Source organism: Biomphalaria glabrata, chromosome 16 (assembly GCF_947242115.1).
Source record: "Biomphalaria glabrata chromosome 16, xgBioGlab47.1, whole genome shotgun sequence".
NCBI classification, from domain to species: Eukaryota; Metazoa; Mollusca; class Gastropoda; family Planorbidae; genus Biomphalaria; species Biomphalaria glabrata.
The window spans coordinates 17,418,769-17,440,421 of NC_074726.1; positions in this window are offsets into that span (position 1 = coordinate 17,418,769).

A 21,653-nucleotide genomic window follows, 5' to 3' on the forward strand; every position below is an offset into this window, starting at 1 on the left:
CCCCCCCCCCCGACGGAATCCTGTGACAGATTTTTTGCTTTGATTTTGTTATGTGAATTCTTAATATTTAAGTCAAAACCCCATTCAGATGTTTCTGAGTTTTAAGTGTGTGGCAACTCAAAGGGTCCCAATTTAATTTCCTAAATAGGGCTAGCTGAGGCCTTATTGAAAAGCTCTGTTGTCAGTTAAATATCCATAATATGATCTTTTTTTCTCCTGATCTTTTCATACCCTAATGTTAGTAAAGAACCATAATTTTACAAATTGTCACACCTCTATTATGCAAGTCAAAAGTAAAATGGTTTTTCAAAGAAAAACTAAAAATAATAAGTACTCTTACACAATATAATATAAATGTCTACTTTGTTGGTCAATGGGCTTTGTTGATGCACAAATCTACTAGTCGACCGGTGACGTAGCATACGCCGCTATTTTGCAGGGTCCGGTCATAGACCACAGCAATATATCCGACCGCAGTGGGCCCCACACTTTCATAGGACGCGCTTTTTTTCTGTGTAAATTATTAAATTAAACCATTTTATAACTAACTGGAAATCTGAAATTGCAAAATATTTGAAAAAGTCATGGAAATCTCCAGAAACTATTAAAAATCTTTTGAAACTCATACGAATCTCCTGAAATATATAGACAAAAATTGTCATTTTGGGGGTGTCATTTAATATGGAAAACGCCAATCCTACGGGCGATAAATAAAAACGGCTATGCATTAGCCTTAATTGTGTAATCTGGTGAAAGAAGCTTCTCGCGCCTCAAACTAACGAAGAATTACTTTAGTTCAACAATTTCTCGTAGATAGATTGAAACATTCATTAATTGTTGCTATTGAGCGTTATCTATGTAGGAAATACAATTTTCATGATACGCTGTAAGACTTCGCGGGATAAATTCTATCCGTAGAAATAAAATAGTGATCTTTCCTTTACTTCTTCTTCTCGTCCAAACCCTCACTTTCATAGGACCCGCGCCGTCCTGTCCAGGAGCTCCTGGATATCTCCCAAAATCGCAAAATATACTGAAATATATAGACAAAAATTGTCATTTTGCGGTGTCATTCAATATGGAAAACGCCAATCTTACGCGCGGCATTATGCATCAGCCGTAATTGTGTCACATGGTTCTCGCACCTCAAACTAATGAAGAATTACTTGAGGTCAACAATTCTTAAAGATAGATTGAAACATTTGGTAATGCTACACGCAAGGTTCCTAAAGTAATTCTGTACGTAGAATGGATAAAATGCATAGACGAATTTACTTTGTAATACAAACTCTTAAATTTCACTTATTGTCCACTTCCCTACCCAAACTTAGCCCCGCGAAAACCGTTTCGCATAAGGCCCACAATGGTTAAGTACGGCCTGCTATTTACATATGTTTCTCCAGTACTGGTATCATTAGGTAAAAAATTAAAATGGAAGTTTTTAGTTTCATTTTAAGTGTATTCATTTCTTCACCCATTGTACTTTAAGAATTTATCAATAGAAAATGAATTGGAATACATACATTTCCTCAGCAGTGTTGGCTAAAGGGGTACCCACTTTTGCATTTCAGGTGCATCACCGGGACACCATTGATGATTAAAGTACAGCTAACTGTTAATTTGCTTTCTTTCTTAGCATAATTTGAATGTTTCTATTGTATTAAGCAGCTAGATAGAGAAATTGAAGTTTTTGAGCACTTACATAATGTTTGCGCTCAATTTAAAAAATGGGACACTGTAGCACCTGTAACACTTCTGGTAAAAGTTTTTTAAATAAGATTTAAATTTAAATAAGATTATAAGAAAATAGAATTTATGTTATACTTTCATTGTAGCTTAATATATAGGCTATTATTTGCTGCACTATCTCAACAATAATTCAAGCATTTATTATAACATAAATACATTACCAATTATTCTTTTATCAATGATTCAAAAAATAGTTTTCTATAACCACAAATGAATGTACTAGACCAGGGGTGGGCAACCTTTTTGTATCGAGGGCCGCATTAATTAAATTTTGGGAATGGGGGGCCGCATATATATATATATATATATATATATATATATATATATATATATATATATATATATATATATATATATATATATATGTGTGTACTTACAACTTACTTACAATACACTAGCTAACTGTATAATGTCTTCTAATTCATATTTATACTGTATTATGCATTCACTTTTCATTTTTTCACACTCCAAATTGAGGAATTACAAGAGTTAGCAATTTCTGAAACCAATTTAACGATTTTTTTAAAAAATTTGCTATTGTCTTTTCATATCACAACATTTCACCACAAATGTACATTTGTACTTAATATAAAGTATTTAACTGTTTACACTCGTGTGTAATGTTCCTGAATTGTGGAACTAGCTTTCTAGTTGTTATACTTGTGACTGCAGTCAAACTACAGTCATTCACCATCGACACTTGTTTATTTTCCACACAAAAAAATACTTGTTCACAGATGTATGTGTACCCAAATAATGTTAACTCTTTATCTGCCTAGTCGTGCAGTTTGCTCGCTGGACTGTCGTTCGAATTTATCGACGGTCGAGGATTCAAACCCTGCCCACTCCCATCCCCCGTCGTCCTGCGGGAGGTTTGGACTAGGAAGTAAACTATCTTCAACTCTGAAGGATCATCCGAAACATGTAAAACATCTTACAACATTTTCCATGTTCTGACAGAATTGTTCATTTTTCACATTTGTACATTCCACCCTGTTATGATAAAACTTCAATAACATTTTTTGTTTGTAATCAGAAAACATTACTTACAGAATTATAGGAGAATGCATGCACAAATTTATGTTTATAAAAACCAAAAATGAACAATTTAATTTAATGGGGAAAGTGTGGAAATACAGCTTCTGACACCCATTAAGCTAACTCGGAAGTACTGACTGGAACTTCTCTTACAGGTCATAATTTGCATGAAGTTATGTTCACTGGAGCTGAATTAGCTTGTGCACTAAATGGTGAGCTGATGATATTGAAAACTGGTTCTTGAAGTCTTAAAATTTGCCTTTATAAATTCCATAAATGGGGAATCCAAATACTTTTGGTACTATTAAGCATTTCACTAGAAATATTTTCACCTTTCAACAAAGGAAAATGCTGTTTTCACCTGAAGGCCTGGAGAAATTCGAAAGCCTTGTTTGAAAATATTTAACATGCATTACATAAGCAAGCAGCCCATTGCAATTGGCTACCATAAAAAACATAAAATGTCTTCCACTCTTCATTAGAAATATTAGTTTCAAAGCCACAGTCAATATCCTTGAAAGAACATAAAAATTTCTTCCTTGAGAATTTATATTGTTCTCATTATCTTGCCCATGCTAAGCCAGCGGATGCATCGGAATACTTAGTTTCTAAATATTCAAGTACTTTTCTGTACTGCCTGCGGTTATGGCCCCCCCCCCCCCTGGCTAGCTCTTATGTTTTTTGTTAAATTCTGTCTCTACCTATTATTTGGATGAAATATCATGCAGCTTTGTGCAAACTTTTCTGTTTAGAGTTTATGGTTGGAATATTCTTAAAAAACGTTTTTCTCAGTCAAAGATCGAGCTCCATCAGTTGTTATACTTGCCATCTTGTTCCAATCATACCTAATACTCAACACAGTTCTTCAAAGCATTGAATAAATTAAATACTGGCCTGAGATTGTATCTTATACTTTATATAATGAGAGAGTTTCGATAATTTATATGGAAATTTAGAATTATTTTTAATAGATTAGCATTTTCTATGTATATACTGTGGGCACACATGATTTCTGTAGGTATTCGCGGGCCGCATAAAACACTTCGGCGGGCCGCATGTGGCCCGCGGGTCGTAATTTGCCCACCCCTGATTTATATGGATATTATTTTTTAATACATTTGTATTTGTATATGTATATACTGTGGGCACACCTGATTTCTGTAGGAGTCGGCGGGCCGCATAAAACACTCCGGCGGGCCGCATGTGGCCCGCGGACCGTAATTTGCCCACCCCTGTACTAGACTTTATTTTGTTTACAATTGATAAAGGTTTAAAATTTCAAGTTAAGAGGGACACCATGTGATGCACCTGTGACACATTTTTTACGGCGACATCTAAGTAATACCAAAGTAACTATAAAATAAAAAGATATAGATAATACAATAACATTATATTGTTAACTTATTTCAACAAAAATGTCTGTTCAATAATCTTTGCTTTTAGTAGAATATTACTTCAACCTAAGCCTAATTCCATGTTACATCAAAATTGCCATTTTGTGCACTATTTCACACATTTTCTACAATTTTAAAATTCCACAATGCACCTTTCAAACTCAAAATATCACAATTTATAGATAAACCATTTCTAAGTGAAATGAAAAGAAAATCGAGACATTTTAATAACAAGTTTTTGAGTTATAGACTTTTTAGTGAGCCAATACCTATTTGTCACCAGTACTGGAGAAACACTCATATATATAAATAGTAGATTACTTAATCTCTTTCCATGACTTCTTGGTTACAATGATAGTCCGCTGCTGTTTTGTGTTTGTAAAAATTTGTTTGTAAAATGTTTTACAATGTTTCGAATGTTCAGTCAAGACAAAGGGGGATGGGAGCGGGCAGGGTTTGATAAATTTTTAAACGACAGTCATCCGTCATCTTCTGTTTTCTCGTGGACTATCCGCAGAAATAAAGAGAGTGATCTTTCCTTTACTTCTTGTTTAAACTCTTGAGGGAAGAAGAGAATTAAATATATAGATATATTAAATTCTGTATGAATGCATTTGTAAAATAGTAGATCTAGAGCTACTTATTATAAATGACATTAGTAGATTTATGTTAATAAATTAAGTGGAATAGATCTATTGTTCTATAGAACAGTGATGCCCAAAATACGGCTCGCGGGCCACATCATCTGACACTGAGACGTGGTTCTATCCGGCCCACCGAAACGATGGCACAAAGTGTAGAAAATCCATTGTCCAAAAAAAAAAAAAAGTTTAAAAAATATCTTTCCCTACGAAAAGTGTATGGATTGGTATCGATAGTAATGCAAACATATTTGTTTTATAAAGAAAGAGTGCCTCTTTTTAAAGAACATAACATTAAACAGCTTTAGGAAATCAAACATATAAGACAACATTCTTGGTTTGAGACACGATAGATTACACCTAGAGTGGAGGATTGGTGACAATATTTACCTTAAATAGAAGAAAATGAGTCGGCTGTATGTTTATTTTCTGTTGCCGCTGACGTCTACCGACATGTCTGATACCCCTCAAAATTTTGGTATTTATTCGCGATATAAACAGTTTTGAAATCAGAAAAATTGGAGCATGCATGGATCTCCAGTGGCGAAGCTTTTTTTTTTCCCTAGGAAAAATTAGTGTTAGTGACTACTGATGGTGCCAGAGCTATGGTTGACAGCAATAGTTTTTTAGAAGTCAAATGAACCCGATCCTATGTGGTTGAATTATTCATCAACAAAATCTATGTACCAGGTGATGATGATCGTGTTCAGATTGAACAATATTCGCCGTTCTAAAATTCATCTGCGGCCAATGTGTCAATTGCCCAGACAAAGCTATACAACTGATAGACTTACAAACTAGACATCGTTGCTTGATCATTTCAAGTGATGCAGACTATTGATTTCTTTGTGTTTCTTGCATAACGTTTTCGAATTCTCCGAAAGCAAGTGTTATGGATGGTCACAATAATTGACTTAATCCTGTGCACTCCCAGGGGCCGCAATCTCTCCACTCGGTTCTGAGCAGTTTTCTTCAAGTAATTACAAGGACTTATTAATTGGACAACCTTTTTCACTTACGAAACCGATATTACGTAATCGTATCGTCTCTTAGACGAATAACTAGAATTCTAGATTCAGTTCTTCGAGTCGTCTTCGATTTAGCATCTCAACTATACAGCCGGATATTTAAAAGTAGTTAAGGATAAAGTTCTCATGAATGTAAATACTAGATTTACGGGTTTATAATATAAAAATTGGTTTATAATATAATTCCCTTTTTTTTTCACTCTGTCTTCATGTGGCCCGCAACTCGAGTGTCGGATATTAAAATGGTCCGCCGTCCGAGTGAGGTTGAGCATCACTGTTCTAGAATGTACATATTTTTTGGCATCTCGTACACAGCAGACAAATTTACAAAAGCCGTCAACTCGAAATTGGTTCTGCGTAGGCCTATATGTAGACACTTTCACGCCATTCACGGTTCAGTGTATAATGTTGGCGTAGTCATTCACCAAATGGGCACATGTGATTCGTAAAACATTACACTCGTAATGATGATAATCTTCGGAATCAATGACATTGTCATTAAGTAGACTATATCTAGATCTACATTTCAGATCGAATGTAGTTTAAAAATCTATATTCTATCTTGAGACTAGATTGTCACTAGTCTAGATCTAGCTCTACCTGACTAAAGTCTATTAATAAGGATAGGCCGACATCTACTATCTAGATTATTTTATATAGAGTCTGTATCTATATCTAGAATAATTCTATAGCTAGTCTAGATCAGACTCAGTAGACTTAATGTCTATACAATATTGAATATACTTCTACTTAGTCTACTTTTCAACGCCAATATAATAATAATAAGGCTTGCCATCGAGTCCGAAGAGGCCCAGCTGTAACTTACATATTTCCACACAACCAGGGCAAGCATAACCATTGTCCGATTAAGATTTATCTTTTCGCCGTCTGCGTCTGTCCTCGGAAGCGGATTTGTTTTTGGTCTCAAATGTGCATTCCGCGGCATTTGTTAGTGACCTCTAGGTGTCTGTCTTGCTCACCATACGTTCGCATACGTTCGCCATACGAGGTACGTGCCCTGCCGAGCGTAACTGTCGTCCCTCTATACTAGTCCATACCGGCGTTTGCAAGGACATTGGGGTTTGTAGTGCTGTCTGGCCACCATATGTTTATGATGGAGCTCAAGCATCTTTGGTGAAAGTAGTGTTAGTTGTTTTCTGTTTGTAGGCAGCCGGAGCGATCTATTGCGCCAATTCACTCCTGGAAGCGTCCAAAAGCACTATTGGCCATGGCCAGACAGTTATCAACGTCCTAGAAAACGAGGTGTCATTCGATACTATGCTTCCTAGATATGTGAAGTGGTCTACCACGTTAAGGGGACTTCCATTTACCGTTATCTTTAGGGCTGAGTAGGTTTTATTTGGTCACTTCTGGAACATTACATCTGCTTTCCCAAGTCTATAAATAAACAGAAAGAAGCTGGATCGTATGCGAATTCGTTGACCGCCATCTGGAGATCATGTTCATTGTAGGCTAGCAGGGCGCAATCATCGGCATAGAGAAGCTCTGTTATGACCATTTCTTTTGAAGAAAAGATTGCCGTCCGATCGAAACGTGATGTCGGTGCCTTCTTGCAATCGCTGTCTCATTTGACCCAGCATTACGCCAAAGAAGATAGCGAATATAGTAGGAGCATTTTTTTTTCTTTTTTGACTCATGTCTTTGTTGATCTGTTCTTCTCTTGGGGAGGAGGGTTTCAATTTAAGTCATTTTTAGGACAACTTTATAAGAGTAACTGACAAATTCTAACAATACAATATGACATAAAAACTGAACTCTATATACTTCTAAACATATATACTTCTGAACTGATATATACTTCTCTTTGAGAATAGTGGTTAAGAACAATTTAGACGACGAGTTAAACGTCCTTTTTAGGCCTAAAAAAAAAATTCTACGCATTTGAACTTCTTAACCCTTTAGACGCGTGTGGCAGTTTAGCCTCTAAACACTAGAATTGTAATTCCATTTTGTATACACTCATTGTAAAATAGCTCAGCACTTTAAGGGTTAAAGCACCACAACATATAGAATATATTCATTAGCTTTAAAAGTGTAAAAGGTCCTTATTTCCTTATTTCAATATTTCCTCATAGCAGGAAAGTGCTACTGATTAAGACTACATAAAGAAGAACAATGCAATAAATGGATTATATCTACAGAATTATATCTATCAGGTCATGTTCAGGGCCTGATAGAATTAAATTTGATCATGATCATAGAGAAAATAGTATACTATAAATAGTATAGAGAAAATAAAACTTAGAAAATCAGGTCCTTTTTAGGCATCAACCTGATGAATAAGTAATACTGAATATTATGAAATCCCCACCTCACAGGGGGGGGAGGGGGGGGATTTGCCCAGCGCAGCCAATGGGGTTTGAGTTTAAAACTCAAAACCCCCTATCAGGTTGTTTTGTTGCAGTTAAATCCCCCTCTTCTATAAAATGAAACAAAAAAAATCCTTATATTCCAAGAGCACAGATAAGTAAGATTTTGATTTTAAAACCCCTTAAGAAATTAACAACCCCCCTCTTCAATATAAGTATCCATTCTTCAGTAACAAAAGTCTCAGCGTAGCCAAGAGGGGTTTTGAGTTTAAACCCCTCTCCAGCAGGAGTTAAAGCTAAAAACCATCTCTTCAATATAAAAAAAAAGCAAATTCTAGAGCGTAGCTAACGGGGTTTTGAATTTTTAAAAATTCACATTTTTAGTTTAAACCTCCCAACAGATGATTTTGTCGATAAAATGTCTGTTTTCGATATAAATCTAAAGCAGTGCAGTGAATAGTCGACTAAATGTGGCTCAACAAAGATGGCTAAAACGGATTTTAGGAGTCAGTTATAGAGATCGTGTCACAATGAAGGAAATCCTATACCGAACTAAGAGTCGAATCCTTAATATGTTTGTGGCACAGCATAAATTATGCATAATAAGAGTTGCGGTGACATGGAGGCCAAAACGAGGAAAGTGCAAACAGGGACAACTTGGTTCCACACAGAATGCTGATGCAAAGTATTTATTTAGGATGTTAGCTTCAGTTTTTATACCTTTTAAAAATTAACAAATTATTATATTATCACGTGCTTTAGATCGTAGATCGTTTAAAGAGATAAGCAAAATAGAAACGTATCTATTTCACTTCACCAGTTATGGTGAACAATTTACTATACCAGTAATGGTGAAAATTGAAATCTCCGGAGTGATCAAGTTGGATGCTAAATAAGCACCTATTGGAAATGGAGCGGACACCATTTCCTCAATTTACCTGATCGACAATGTCAGCAGATATGTCAACTATTCCCAAAATTTGAAATGAACCTTAGTCGCTCTAGGAATGAAAAGAGGCCAATATTTATCTCTTGGAGAATAATTCTAATTTCTTTGAGATCCTATCAAAGGTGAAAACAAATGTGAGGAAATATTCATAGCCTTTCAGAGCTCAATTTATCACCGCCATGACAATCTAGAGCGTATGGAGATACCAGATTGCAAGATGGACTGTTGAAATTAAAGACTGTGATAAGCATAAACTTGCTATGAACTGTGAACTGAACTATTTGAACTATTTGAAGATATGATAAATTGTGTTTCATGAATTGAAAGATGTGACAATTTGACCAAGAAAAGGATCAAAGTAATTGTATTTTGTCCATTCGTAAACATTCGTCCACTCTTGACTATTCTGAAGATTTCCTATAAAGCTGCCTTGATGTGATGTTGTTATGTGTTTTTTTTTAACAAGCTTTTGCCACGACGTAGTGATTCATTCTCCTTAGGAGATAATGAATAACTTTCTATTAAATTTTGACTTTTAAAAATAAAATCTAGAAACGATGCTATTGTCAATATTTCCACGCTAATTATAATTGCAACATTTTATAATTGAGTGTTGTATCTTGTTGGTTTGTTGTCGTTATAAAAATAATAATCGGCTTTTCAACTAGCGCAAGCTGTAGGCAAAAGGACATTTAGTCTAGGCACAGTAGCATTGGACAACTTATTGACATTTTTTTCACCACTATTATACCATCTTGTAGAATTCACCAATTTTTTATTTTTTTTTCAATTTTAGTTTGCTGTTTATAAAGCACACGTTAATTATATATAGCTCCTTTTGTCTCGAAAGGCAATGGATGCGGCCAAATGAGTCACTGGTTTTGGCTTGAGACGTGGCAGAATCTGGTGTGGCTAATCAAGCCAATTCCAGAACGGCAGACTTTGAAACTATTCGTACATGTGTATGCCTCTGATTCAGGGCTATCGGACAGGGCAGCTTTCTTTTTTTCCCTCTTGATTAAGGCCGCTTCAATTCTTTTGTTCTCAGCAAGGGTTGTCCCAGTCTGTCTCCATGCACTCCGGTCTTTGGCTATGTATTCCCACATACTTTAGCTGATGCCTGAGGCTCTCATGTCTCGCTTGTTAGTCTTGGGTGGCCCTTGGGTCTGACTCCTTCCACAAGCTCAGCATATTCTACCATCGGGTGACATGTCCGAGTCAGCGTAATCTTCTTTGTGTCAGGAGAGCATACATGCTGTTCATATTGGCCAATCTCAAAACTTCCTGATTGGAGACATGGTCCCTCCAAGAGATGCCCATTATGCGTCTCAGGCAGCGCAAGTGGAAACTATTCAATCTGTGCTCTTGGTACATGTATGTTGCCCAGCTTTCACTGCCATATCAAGATACGACGCCTTTTCGTTTTGGCTTTAAGATGTGTCAGGTTAAAGAGCCTCCATCGGATCTGCTATGGATATATATTCCGTCTTAAAGGGATTTAAAAGTACTGGTTAGTACGACTGAGAAAAAGATACCAAATAGTGTAGGGGCCAGTACACATCCTTGTTTTACACCGCTCTTAATGGAGAATGGCCTGGAGGAAGAACTTTCAAACATTGCCCTGCATATCGTGAAAAGCTGACACGTTTTCTTAACTTATTTGGGCAGCCGATTCTCTCTAGTACAGCAAACAGACTGCCTGTAGCTGCCTCAGAGAGAAAATCATATCTGTTGTAAAATACCTGCCCTAAAGCCACAGTGCGACTCTGGATAAACACGATCTGCCAGGATCTGTAATTGCTTTAGAAATACTCTAGCAAAAGCCTTTCCGACTATGCTAAGCAGTGAGATGCCTCTGTAATTGTTACAATCAGAGCGGTCGCCTTTATTTTTATAAATTGTAACTATGTTGGAGTCTTTCAATTCCTGGGGGACCATTCCTTGTTCCCAGCACAAGCTTAGCAGTTCATGGAGTGGTTTGATTAGAGCATGTTTTCAAGCCAGTGATGATGTTTTGTAGATTGTATCACGCATAAACGTCCAGCTTTTTTCTACCTCAGTCACAGAGAAGTTTTTAAAAGCTTCCTCTAATTTGTTATCGAATTCGGTGCAAAGATCAGGATTTTTTGTGCTAGTTGTATTCAGGCGTGATTTTCTTTTTCTTGCAGGACTGCTTTCTTCCTTGCGTCGTCGATCTGCCTAAGATCATCAGTGAGACACATTGTCCTGACATTCCAAATGGCCAGTCGCATGACAGGGATTTTCTTTTTTCAGTTTAATTCTTCTTCTTTTGTTGCTTGGTGCAAGTTCCCAGCCTACTTGTCGTTTTAAACTAAGCTCTAAGCACCCATTAGAGCAGGCAGGCTGTTGCGGATCAGCACCTAACTGATTGGGGCTGCCCAGGTTGAGGCGGGCGGGCGAAGACCTCTCCCACCGTCAGAGACAACACGTGGCGTCCATACATTACGCCAATCAAGTTGGACTTATAACCCGTAAGTGTTGTCTCCCGTGTTGTTTTAGCCGCTTTGCAGCAGCACCAGAGTTTCCTCTCCGGGCGCATTCCTGAGACTTGGATAAAGAGGTCTTGGGTGGCCCATGCGTCATGATCCCTCTCTCGACCTTGCTGATGTGATCCAAAGGAACGCATCGCATTTCATTTGGCACCAACTCAGTTGCAGAAGCTGCCGGAGGGAATTTCATAGCTGATACTCCCAACGCCTAAGGGGCTTCACTCCTGATTTCTCCTCGAGGTTGTCTCTTGAAGCCTCAGTACTGCAAGAAAGCGGGGGTTTGAAGTCAGAGTACCCCTCTCCTAAATGAACTGCCTTACTAGGCTGACGAGCTCCATCTGCCCGAAGCTCACGGTTTTGTGTCGCCAGGTATCCGCCTTCCACCCCTTCACCTGTTAGTAAGAGCAGTTTCGCCGGGCTTAATATCTAAGCCACACGAGCAGGCCAGGTGCTGGACTTAGTTGTCAGAGGCTATTTGACGCATTCCATTAGGAGTATTTTATAGACAATGGGAACTTAACCCCATTGACTACCCTGGCCATTACAACCTTTGAAACCAAGTTGGTGTTAATTATCCTTATATAAATTTGAAAACTCTTTTCTTATGTTGTTGTTTTCTCTCTCACATGGATTGTGTGGCTTAGGGGTAAAGACGTTTGTTTAAGCAATCAAACCGGGTACGAATGTTTTAATTTCCACAATATGAAAAAAATAATTAAAAGAAATACATATACCTAACTCTGGATTGTTTTTTAAATTTGTTGATATGTATTTTAGTTTTAGTGGTCAGATAGTAGGGTGCATATCGATTCGTAAAATGCTGTACAATGGATAAGGCACTTAGCAACTAGCAAATAGTACATTTCATCATATAAATAAACGTTAAATGAAAATAAAACAATTTAAAAAGGTAAAATACTGTAAAATATTGTATTGCAAAAATTGTAAAAAATTGCAAAAAAAAATTAAAAACCTTTCTGTTCGACAGTTACGCTAGGGGACGAACGTATGCCAGTTTCTTTGGTCGATGTAACAGTTTTACAAGAACGACCAGAACGAGAAATCTTGCGATCACAAAGGTAGCGAATACCATCAAGATTTATTTATATAATAATTTTTTTCTTGCACATCTCCTATGTGTCTACTTGTTTAATATGTGAGGCTGACAATTCTGATGCATTATCTTTTGACCATTTATTGTGAAAGTGATAATACTTTTTAAAAATACAAATCTCTGTTCATTATTCATACTAAATTTCAGAAAAAAATGTTCACCCAGCACGTATAGAAGAGCGACAGTTACGTTCGATATGGAATACTTTTACAAAAGAAAACCACTTTTTTCAAATGTGCAGAAAAAGACGTTATGATGAAAATATTGTACGTTAGTACAGTTGTCATCAAGACTTTAGTAGCAGTACCTTTTAAAAATAATACCCAAGAAGTGAAGGTTCGGGGTTGTATACTTAAGAGAAACATTTGAGTTATAGGAAAATGCTAATCCATCCCCTTACTCAAGAAATGCAAAAAACAGAAATGCAAATCCACAGGGCAATCAGATTGAAACATCACCCGATGAAAACTATTGACCTTCCAGGCTCGAAAATATTATCAACACACCTCTAAGACGATATATTATATATTACGATTACCTTTTGGAATAAAATCTGCAAAGAAGCTTATCATCACATAGATATTAAGCACCATGACCTCATTTTGAAACATACTGTAAAAACGGAGAACAATCTCAAGTTGTTTATGTTCTATCAGGTCCTCATGAGAAAGGTGGAATCAGAAGATTTCTAGGTTTAGGTTAGCGAAATTTATTCCTAATCTAGGTCAAGCTCCTAAAAGATGAATTTACAAAAGATTCCAAATACCGTGATAATAAGACAATACAAAGAACTTTCGGGAAGTAATTATGACTGGTTGGTCAGACACAAGAAGCGAGGCTATAATAGGGATTCAATAAGACCAGTTATCAACTTCGGATGGAATTATAAACAAAAGTCTGAGAATAGTCATGCCGACAAGCTTACGTTCATGCATGCTAAATCTGATACTAAAGTGTAAAAAACAGCCAGAGAAGTAATTTTTTGGCTATTCATGAATATAAATACAGACATTGAAGAGACAGTTAGGAAGGAGTACTAAACATTTGCATTAAAATGTGAAAATGTGACCGAACCTCTAATACACCAACATGTGGTGAAAAAAAACACTACAAGACGGGACAAGGCAGGTCAAAATGCAACTAAAAAAACTAAAAAGTGTAAACAAGAAACAGTAGTTTCAGAACATTCTAAGCCTATATCATATAATGTCAAAAGTAGAAAAAACAGAAAAAAAATGGAAACACATTAGACGTCTTCTGAGAAAGAAAATAGATTTAACAATAATTATTACTTTCCAGGAGACATCTCAAAACAACTAGAACCACAATATCCAAGATTTCAAACTATGCAGAGCCGCCACTACACTTTACTTCTTCTAACACCTCTAGACAAATAAACCTTACGTTAGAGCAGGGGTGGGCAACATTTTTGTATCGAGGGCCGCATTTAAAAAAGTTTGGTAATGGCGGGCCGCATATATATATATATATATATATATATATATATATATATATATATATATATATATATATATATATATATATATATATATATATATATATATCTTAGAAAGATACGCTTGCTGTGTAGAATGTCTTTTAATTCATATATACATTGTATTACGATTTTTTAAAATCGCTGTAGTCTTTTTATATCACAATATACCCACAAATATACAGTTGTATTTTGCTTCTTACACTCGTGCATAATGTTTCTTAACAGTGAAACTATCTTACTAGTTGTTACCTCTGTGTTTTGAAATGCTGTCAAATTACACAGTCAACATGACCAGTAATTATACTTGTTTTCCACAAAAAATGCTTGCCCACTGAATGAGACAATTTATGTTCCGGAAGTTAAATGTCGGGAGGAGCGAAGCCTCCATCACGAGAGAATGCTGACCATGTCCTTCAATGGTGCATACTAAATCAAGGGACCCGAACAAGACTCTCCAAAGACTATTGGGAGAACTGCCTGATCTGGAAACCACTACGCGGTTCATCTTAGATTGCTGATCTGAACCCTCCAACATGTAAAATGAGAACGAAGAAGAAGAACAGATGTATGTGAGTGAACAGCACCAATTTTTTTTTTTAAGTGTGGAAATACAGCTTCTGGCACCCATGAAACTCCCATGGTAGTGCTGATTGGAACTTCTCTTTACTTTGAGTTATGTCCTCTGGAGCTGAAGTTCGGCTTCTCTTAATAAGTGTTGTGCTTTTGATAATTTCACTAAAGATAGTTTCACCTTTCAGAAAAAAAAACGACAAAAACTATATTTTTTTGGTTGCCTGTTGAAATGTGCGAGTCCTGTTTGAAGAGATTTTAAATGCATTTACACTTCATATGTAAACAATCAATTGCAATGTGGATTATGCAAAACATAAAATTTTGTCTTCCACTCTTCATTAGAAATATTGGTAACAAAGTCACAGTCAATGTCATTCAAGTAACAGAGCAATTTCACCCTTGAGATTTTATATTCTTCTCATTTGCATTGCCCATGCAAAGCTAGAGGATACATTGGATTATTTATTCATAAATCAGAGCTACTCGTGGTTAACTTCCCTTGTTAATGTTATTAAATGTTAAATTATATGCAGCTTTGTGCAAACTTTCTTGTTTAAAGTTTATGGTTCTCAGTCGAAGATCGAGCTCCATCAATTGTTACATTTGCCATCTTGTTCCAAGCCTACCCAACACTCAGACATTGTGTCCTGAATTGAGTATATTGATGTATAGCCAATAAACATAATCTTCGTTTACTTAAAACTTTTTATAATGAGACAGTTTCAATAATTTATATAGATTTTTTTAAATATTTGCATTTTTATATCTATATACTGTGGGCACACCTGATTTCTGTAGGTGTCGGCGGGCCGCATAAAACACCTCGACGGGCCGCATGTGGACCGCGGGCCGTAATTTGCCCACCCCTGCGTTAGAGAAATGTTAACAAACCTTAGAGACTTGATTTGTGATTGTAAAATAAATTTTATGAATTAAAGAAACATGTATTACATTGTTGTAGCTCCGTTCCCGAGCAACGCTGATGGTGCGCATCAGAGCGCCATTCTACACGTAGTAGAAGTAGTGGAAGACATGTTTATACAGGAACTGTTGTAGATCCGGATGAAATTGGAGTCTGAACAGTCTGGCACTGTCCTATGTGATACTAGGGAACTGTTTGGGAGACCTGGAGCGACACTGGGAAGTGTGACGGTGGTCTATTCTGTGTTGTGGTATTAATTAGGACTTAAAGACCTGTGACTTTATAATGATAGCTTATACAATAAATACATTATTTATTATTGCCTCCTATCCGTTGAGTTGCCTATCCGTTCGTTAATAGCCTACATTAGAGTTACAACAATATGTAATAATACGCAGGCAATCTGAGACACTAGCGCGTCATTGCAACACGTGGGCATGAGAGGAGGAATTTTCCTTTCCCGGGTCACATGGTTCACAAAATGGATGCGGTCATCTTGAACCATAAAGGACATCTGATGGATGGAGCATCCTTTCAATCTCGAAATTTTTATCAACATCTTAACCTAAGCTCTCTTACTTCAGAGGACAATCACACTCATATTTAAATTCCTAATAGGATTAAAGATCCCTAGGTTCATACTTGCAAAAAAAAACCAAAAAAAAACTTTGAACAGTAAATAAAAATGTACAATCAAAATAAAACCTAAAAGTAAAACGTAAACGTTGATGAGTACAACAAAAATATACATTACACAACTTCAAGGGGGCTTAATATAGTCTTTAAACAGATGCATAAACCTGGACAGTAAGATCAAAGATCATCCAAAAGATCTTACCGAGCCTTAAGCATCAAATAAGAAAGGAAATAGATACAGTATCTATAGACTTTATGTATACTTGAAAAAACAAAAATTGATGGCGTAAGCGTGGCGCACTGTTGACACTCGTCTTTCTATGAGTTGCTTCGATGTGCCTATGGCCCAACTTACCTGACTACACCGCCAGTTAGATCCTCAAATAGTTCCACCCTATTAACTATCAAGGCGCCAAAAGGCACGTAGAGGAGGACTCGCTCTTCCTCAGAAAATTATGAGAGAGGAGCTCCACGACACAAAACTCCTTGCTTTGATCGAATTCCACAAAATGGGTGCTGTCGCCCAGACCGAAACTGGGAGATGTGCGTGGTCCCACCTGAACTTCGAGACTCCATAATTATTTTCCTCTACCAAAAGAATGACAACATATATAGTTGTCATAGCAGGAAAGATCTTTGCACGACCGACTAAACTACTTTTTAGTGAACTCTGAGAAACAGTGCTGTAGTGGCATCAAACTTTTTTGTCTGCGGCACAGTAAAAAAAATTTTGTGGCATACCAGAAAATTGTTTTATAATAAAATGAAAATTTAATTGACCTGTTTTACATATGCGAAGGGTGTGCCTGTTTTTGATAGCAAATGCGATCTAATCGAGATGGAGCGATACGATTTAGCAGGGCAGAGAAAAGGGAAGAGTGCGGACTACTATTACTGGTCGTTAGAAATGGGGACGTCATCGCAACGTAAAAAAAAAATTTAAAAGAAGGCAGACCTGTGTAACTCCCGCGGCACATCTGCAATACAGCCTACTCAGCCCCAAAGGCTCTGGTTGACCACTCCACATATCAAATGACACCTCGCTTTTAAAGGAAAATAACCGTTTAGACAGGGCCAGTAGTGTTCCTCGCGCCTCACCACTTTAAGTCTTGGCTGACTGTGAAAAACAAGCAAAAAACAAGCAAAAATTGAAATTGGTCTAAATTGTTTTAGGTACTCCACAGGCTAAAAGCATAAGCACATAATGTGTAGAATGTAATTATTTTGAAATTCTCTTCTTTATTGTTAATAATTGGTATCTTATTTTGTTTTCATATGTACATAATGATTAGAAGACGCAAAAAATTTGTAATACGTAATAATATCTGATGTAATACTTATATATAAGTAACAAGATATAATAACAAGATTCATTCCATAAAATAAGATAAATTGCGTATCTACACCAGAGTTGCCCTTAGCACCAACTGCGTCAATCGGACAGACAAGAGGAACAGTTGAAAGCAGTCTTCCAAGAGAGATAAGCCTTAGAACTTTTAGAAAATGACGGTCTCAACTAGGAATGCATACAGTGGCTTATTGCATACCTCTTTTTAAGTCGCAAAACCTTGGTTTCTCGAAAACAAGTTAAACAGCCAAATAATATTGTCTATAGTAGATGTATGATTTTTACAGAATCAGAAACCACATTAGTAACAACTATGCTCAGAATTACTCCCTTAGAGCACGGAAGAGGAAGCGGGCAGTGAGTTGTAAGGTCGCCTTACAAGAACAGACCTCTTGCTACACAATTCCTTGTACCTATCGTCGCCAATGCTGAGCTCGGTATTCCAGCATGCACAGTATCAATACGACATTAAAAAGGTCTCACCTTCGATTGGTAGGACATGTAGTCCGCGTGCCAGACAATCGCCTTCCTAAGCGACTTCTGTTCGTGGGGGTTGTGAGTAGGAAAGCGCTCCAATACAAGCGCTACACTTTCAAGAAATGCGAAATCGACATGGCGTGAAAAAAATCAGCAAGAAGAGTGGCCAGGGCGAAGATCAAAAAGTAGTGAGAAGAAGCAGGCCTATCTGCAACTGACGTAACCGACTCATGACACGTATGCGGCCGGCTTTTTAGGATTGGACAGCTATCTTCGAGTCCGTAGGAAATGAGAAATGTGCACATCTTCGACCACGAAGAGGAGCAATTTTTTCAAGGTATTTTGGAAGCACCAAAGTGATATTGATTTCTCTTTTATTTATATTTACATTTCCATGAGGCCAATAGATGTGTTAATTTAAGTGCACTATTCAAATATCTTTTGCTCTAAATGAACGTGCACACTTTATTCTATGCCCAATATATATATATATATATATATATATATATATTTATTATATATATATATATATACAACTGCCACGCACTCTTCTACACACATGAATGTTCATGCATGCATGTTCAATCTCTTCTGTTCATAGGACTATTTGAGCAGAGTGTTGAATTCGTTGCAGCTTTTTTCATTAGTTAGCACGGCATTACAGAAGTATGTCCCGTAGAGCCTTGGCGAGAAACTCTGCTGTTAGGCATAGTGCTTTTCAGATCCCATACCGGTCAAGTGACTGCGGACTTGCAAGAGATGCGCCACATTTTCCACTGACTCTCCACAATGTCGGCAACGGGCATCAAACTTTTGCGGAACCGGGAAAGTATGCATAAACAGAGCTATGCAACGTTCTACGATGCGCATTGTTCATCGTTCAGACCTTTTTAGCTTCCACCATGGATCGTTGCGGTTAGGATGTCGTAGTCACCAATTTAAACGTCCATCTCTTCTTATTTTGTTGTTTTGTCATTTATCACATGGATATGTGGCTTAGGGGTATTGACGTTAGTCTCGCAATCAAACCTCAATCTAGGGGTGACGGGTACAAATCTCAGGTTTCCACATACGAAACAAAAATTGTGCAAATGGTGGTAGATAGGTTGAATATGTGACGTGGTGTACATGGTAGAGTAGTTAGTGCACTTGTACAGGTGCCATTGTGCGCAATTTTGTATATCTAGGAATTACCCTAGATATGAAGCTCTCAATACACTTGCACATCCAGGATGTTGAACGAAAGGCCTCGGAGAAGTTAGGGTTCATTTGCGGAACCTATAGAACGAGCCCAACTTCCGCTGCAGAAATCATGTCCAACGTGGCTCCTCTCAGCCTGAGTAGAGAGCGCGCAGTGCTAACAGCCCTGGAACGCAATAAAAGGGGCTAACCAGGGCTACCAACCTATACATTAGTCAATGGAGAGTACGTAACAGGACCAAACGGACGTCATTCATGCACAACGCGCAAAATTTGAGTGCTCAACTGATCGGGTCCCAATCCGACGGATAAGCACGTGCCCGCCCTGGAGGAGACAGCCCAAGCCTCCACAGAACGACACACACCCGGACTTACTAAGGAAAATGGCATTGGACCTACCCGCAATTGCCACTTATTGCTATACAGACGGGTCGGTCATGAAGGATCCCGTAAGAGCTGGGTATGGGGCCTATATCTGCTACCCAGACCACGAACCAGACCTGTCAGGCGCATGCGGCCACGCCACATGTAGCTTTGATGCAGAATTAACGGCGATAACCAACATACTAAATTATCTGCTCTAAAAGATAACCGTTGCGACTACCGTTGTTACCGATTCCCAGTCCTGCCTCCAAGCCATGGCTGGCTTAGGGGGAAAGTCCAAATTCTGGAAGAGGCATTAGCTGCCGCAAATAACATCCGCCTATTTATGAGAGCTGTCATCTTTATGCAATGGGTGCCCTCGCACTGCGGCGTTAGTGCCAATGCCGTGGCTGAAGCCCACTTTCGAAACACCAAAAACGTTTCAACAGTTTGAAATCCTGGTATGACTCCAACACTGCCAGGGGAGTCTAGCAGCACTTGCGTCGCCCAAATCGAAAGGACCCGTGGTGGAGGCTAAAAAGGTCGGAACAAACAACAATTGCTCAGTGGCGTACGGGACACTTCCCTATATGTACGTACTTTGCCCGGTTCAGGCAAAATTTTGATGCCCGTTGCCGACACTGCGGGGAATCAGAAGAGACGGTGGCGCACGTCTTGCAAGAGTGTCCGCAGCTCCGCGAGCTGCGGGAAGACGTATCCAGTGCACCCTGCCTGGGCACCAATTGGAGCTATCTTAGATGTCTCAGCTGTGGCCTATTGGTCGTGGGCCCGGTTCATTGAACTCTTTTACGCCATGTCACTGGAGCGGATCTGTTGGACTGATCATCGCTTTATCTAAACTAAGCTAAAAAAAATGTGCATCAGACCACCTATATGGCTCCAAGAGTGCAAGCATGCAAAACCTCTAGATGTTGGTAAGCTCACAAACCCAGATATCAAGCAAGAGCCACAAGGATGTGGAAAACAACTGGAAGGGTTTCTGTTGTACTCTTAGCAGTGTCCTCGATCAGCACCAAGATTGATTTTACGAAAACAATGTACAAATTGAACAACCAACCATTTCTGTTTAATCCAGCTTGTCTCCAAAACAACGCTACACGCATTCCTCAGCAAAATGGCTCATCCCCCATATTCCCCCATGCTGATGGAAACAAACATCACAGACAAGGAGGAAATACTTGTACGCTTTGCTGAACACTTTAGTACCGTCCTTAACTGCCCATCAAGCATTAGCATCGAAGCCATTGCACGTCTGGAAACCATGAAGGTTCAATGAAGGTAAGGTAGTGGGGCTAGACTCCATCCTTGCTGATTACTCTCTTGGCAGTTTAGAGCTGACAAACTATAAGAAATCTACCAGATAATGTGAGAACAAAGAAACTACCCCAATAGTTCAAAGACGCCTCCATCATTCATCTCTACAAGAGAACAAAAGTGCCAGTTATGCGATAACCATCGTGGTTATCCCCAAGAGCATAGGCAAGTAGGGGATTCTGACTACAACACCACCTAGAAACTGGCTTCTGGGTAGAGGTATGGTTGACAAGAGAAGTAAGCGAAATTCAAAATATTTATACTGCATTTATAGTTTTTGATAACGTCAGTCGTTAAAGCCTTTGGAAAATGTCTTAATTCGGCTGTCCGGATCAATGGTGCGCCAATTCTATGATGACATGCAAGCCTTTTCCTGTCTCAGCGTGAAGCAGGGCTGTGTTCACCGCTAAGTTGAAAGATGTCTTTCATACAGAAAAGCATTGTTGGTATACGATATAGCACATGCGTTTATTCAACACTCAAAGACTCAAGGCAAGAACCAAAGTAAACTACGACTGCATCAGAGACCTGCTATTCGCAGATGACTG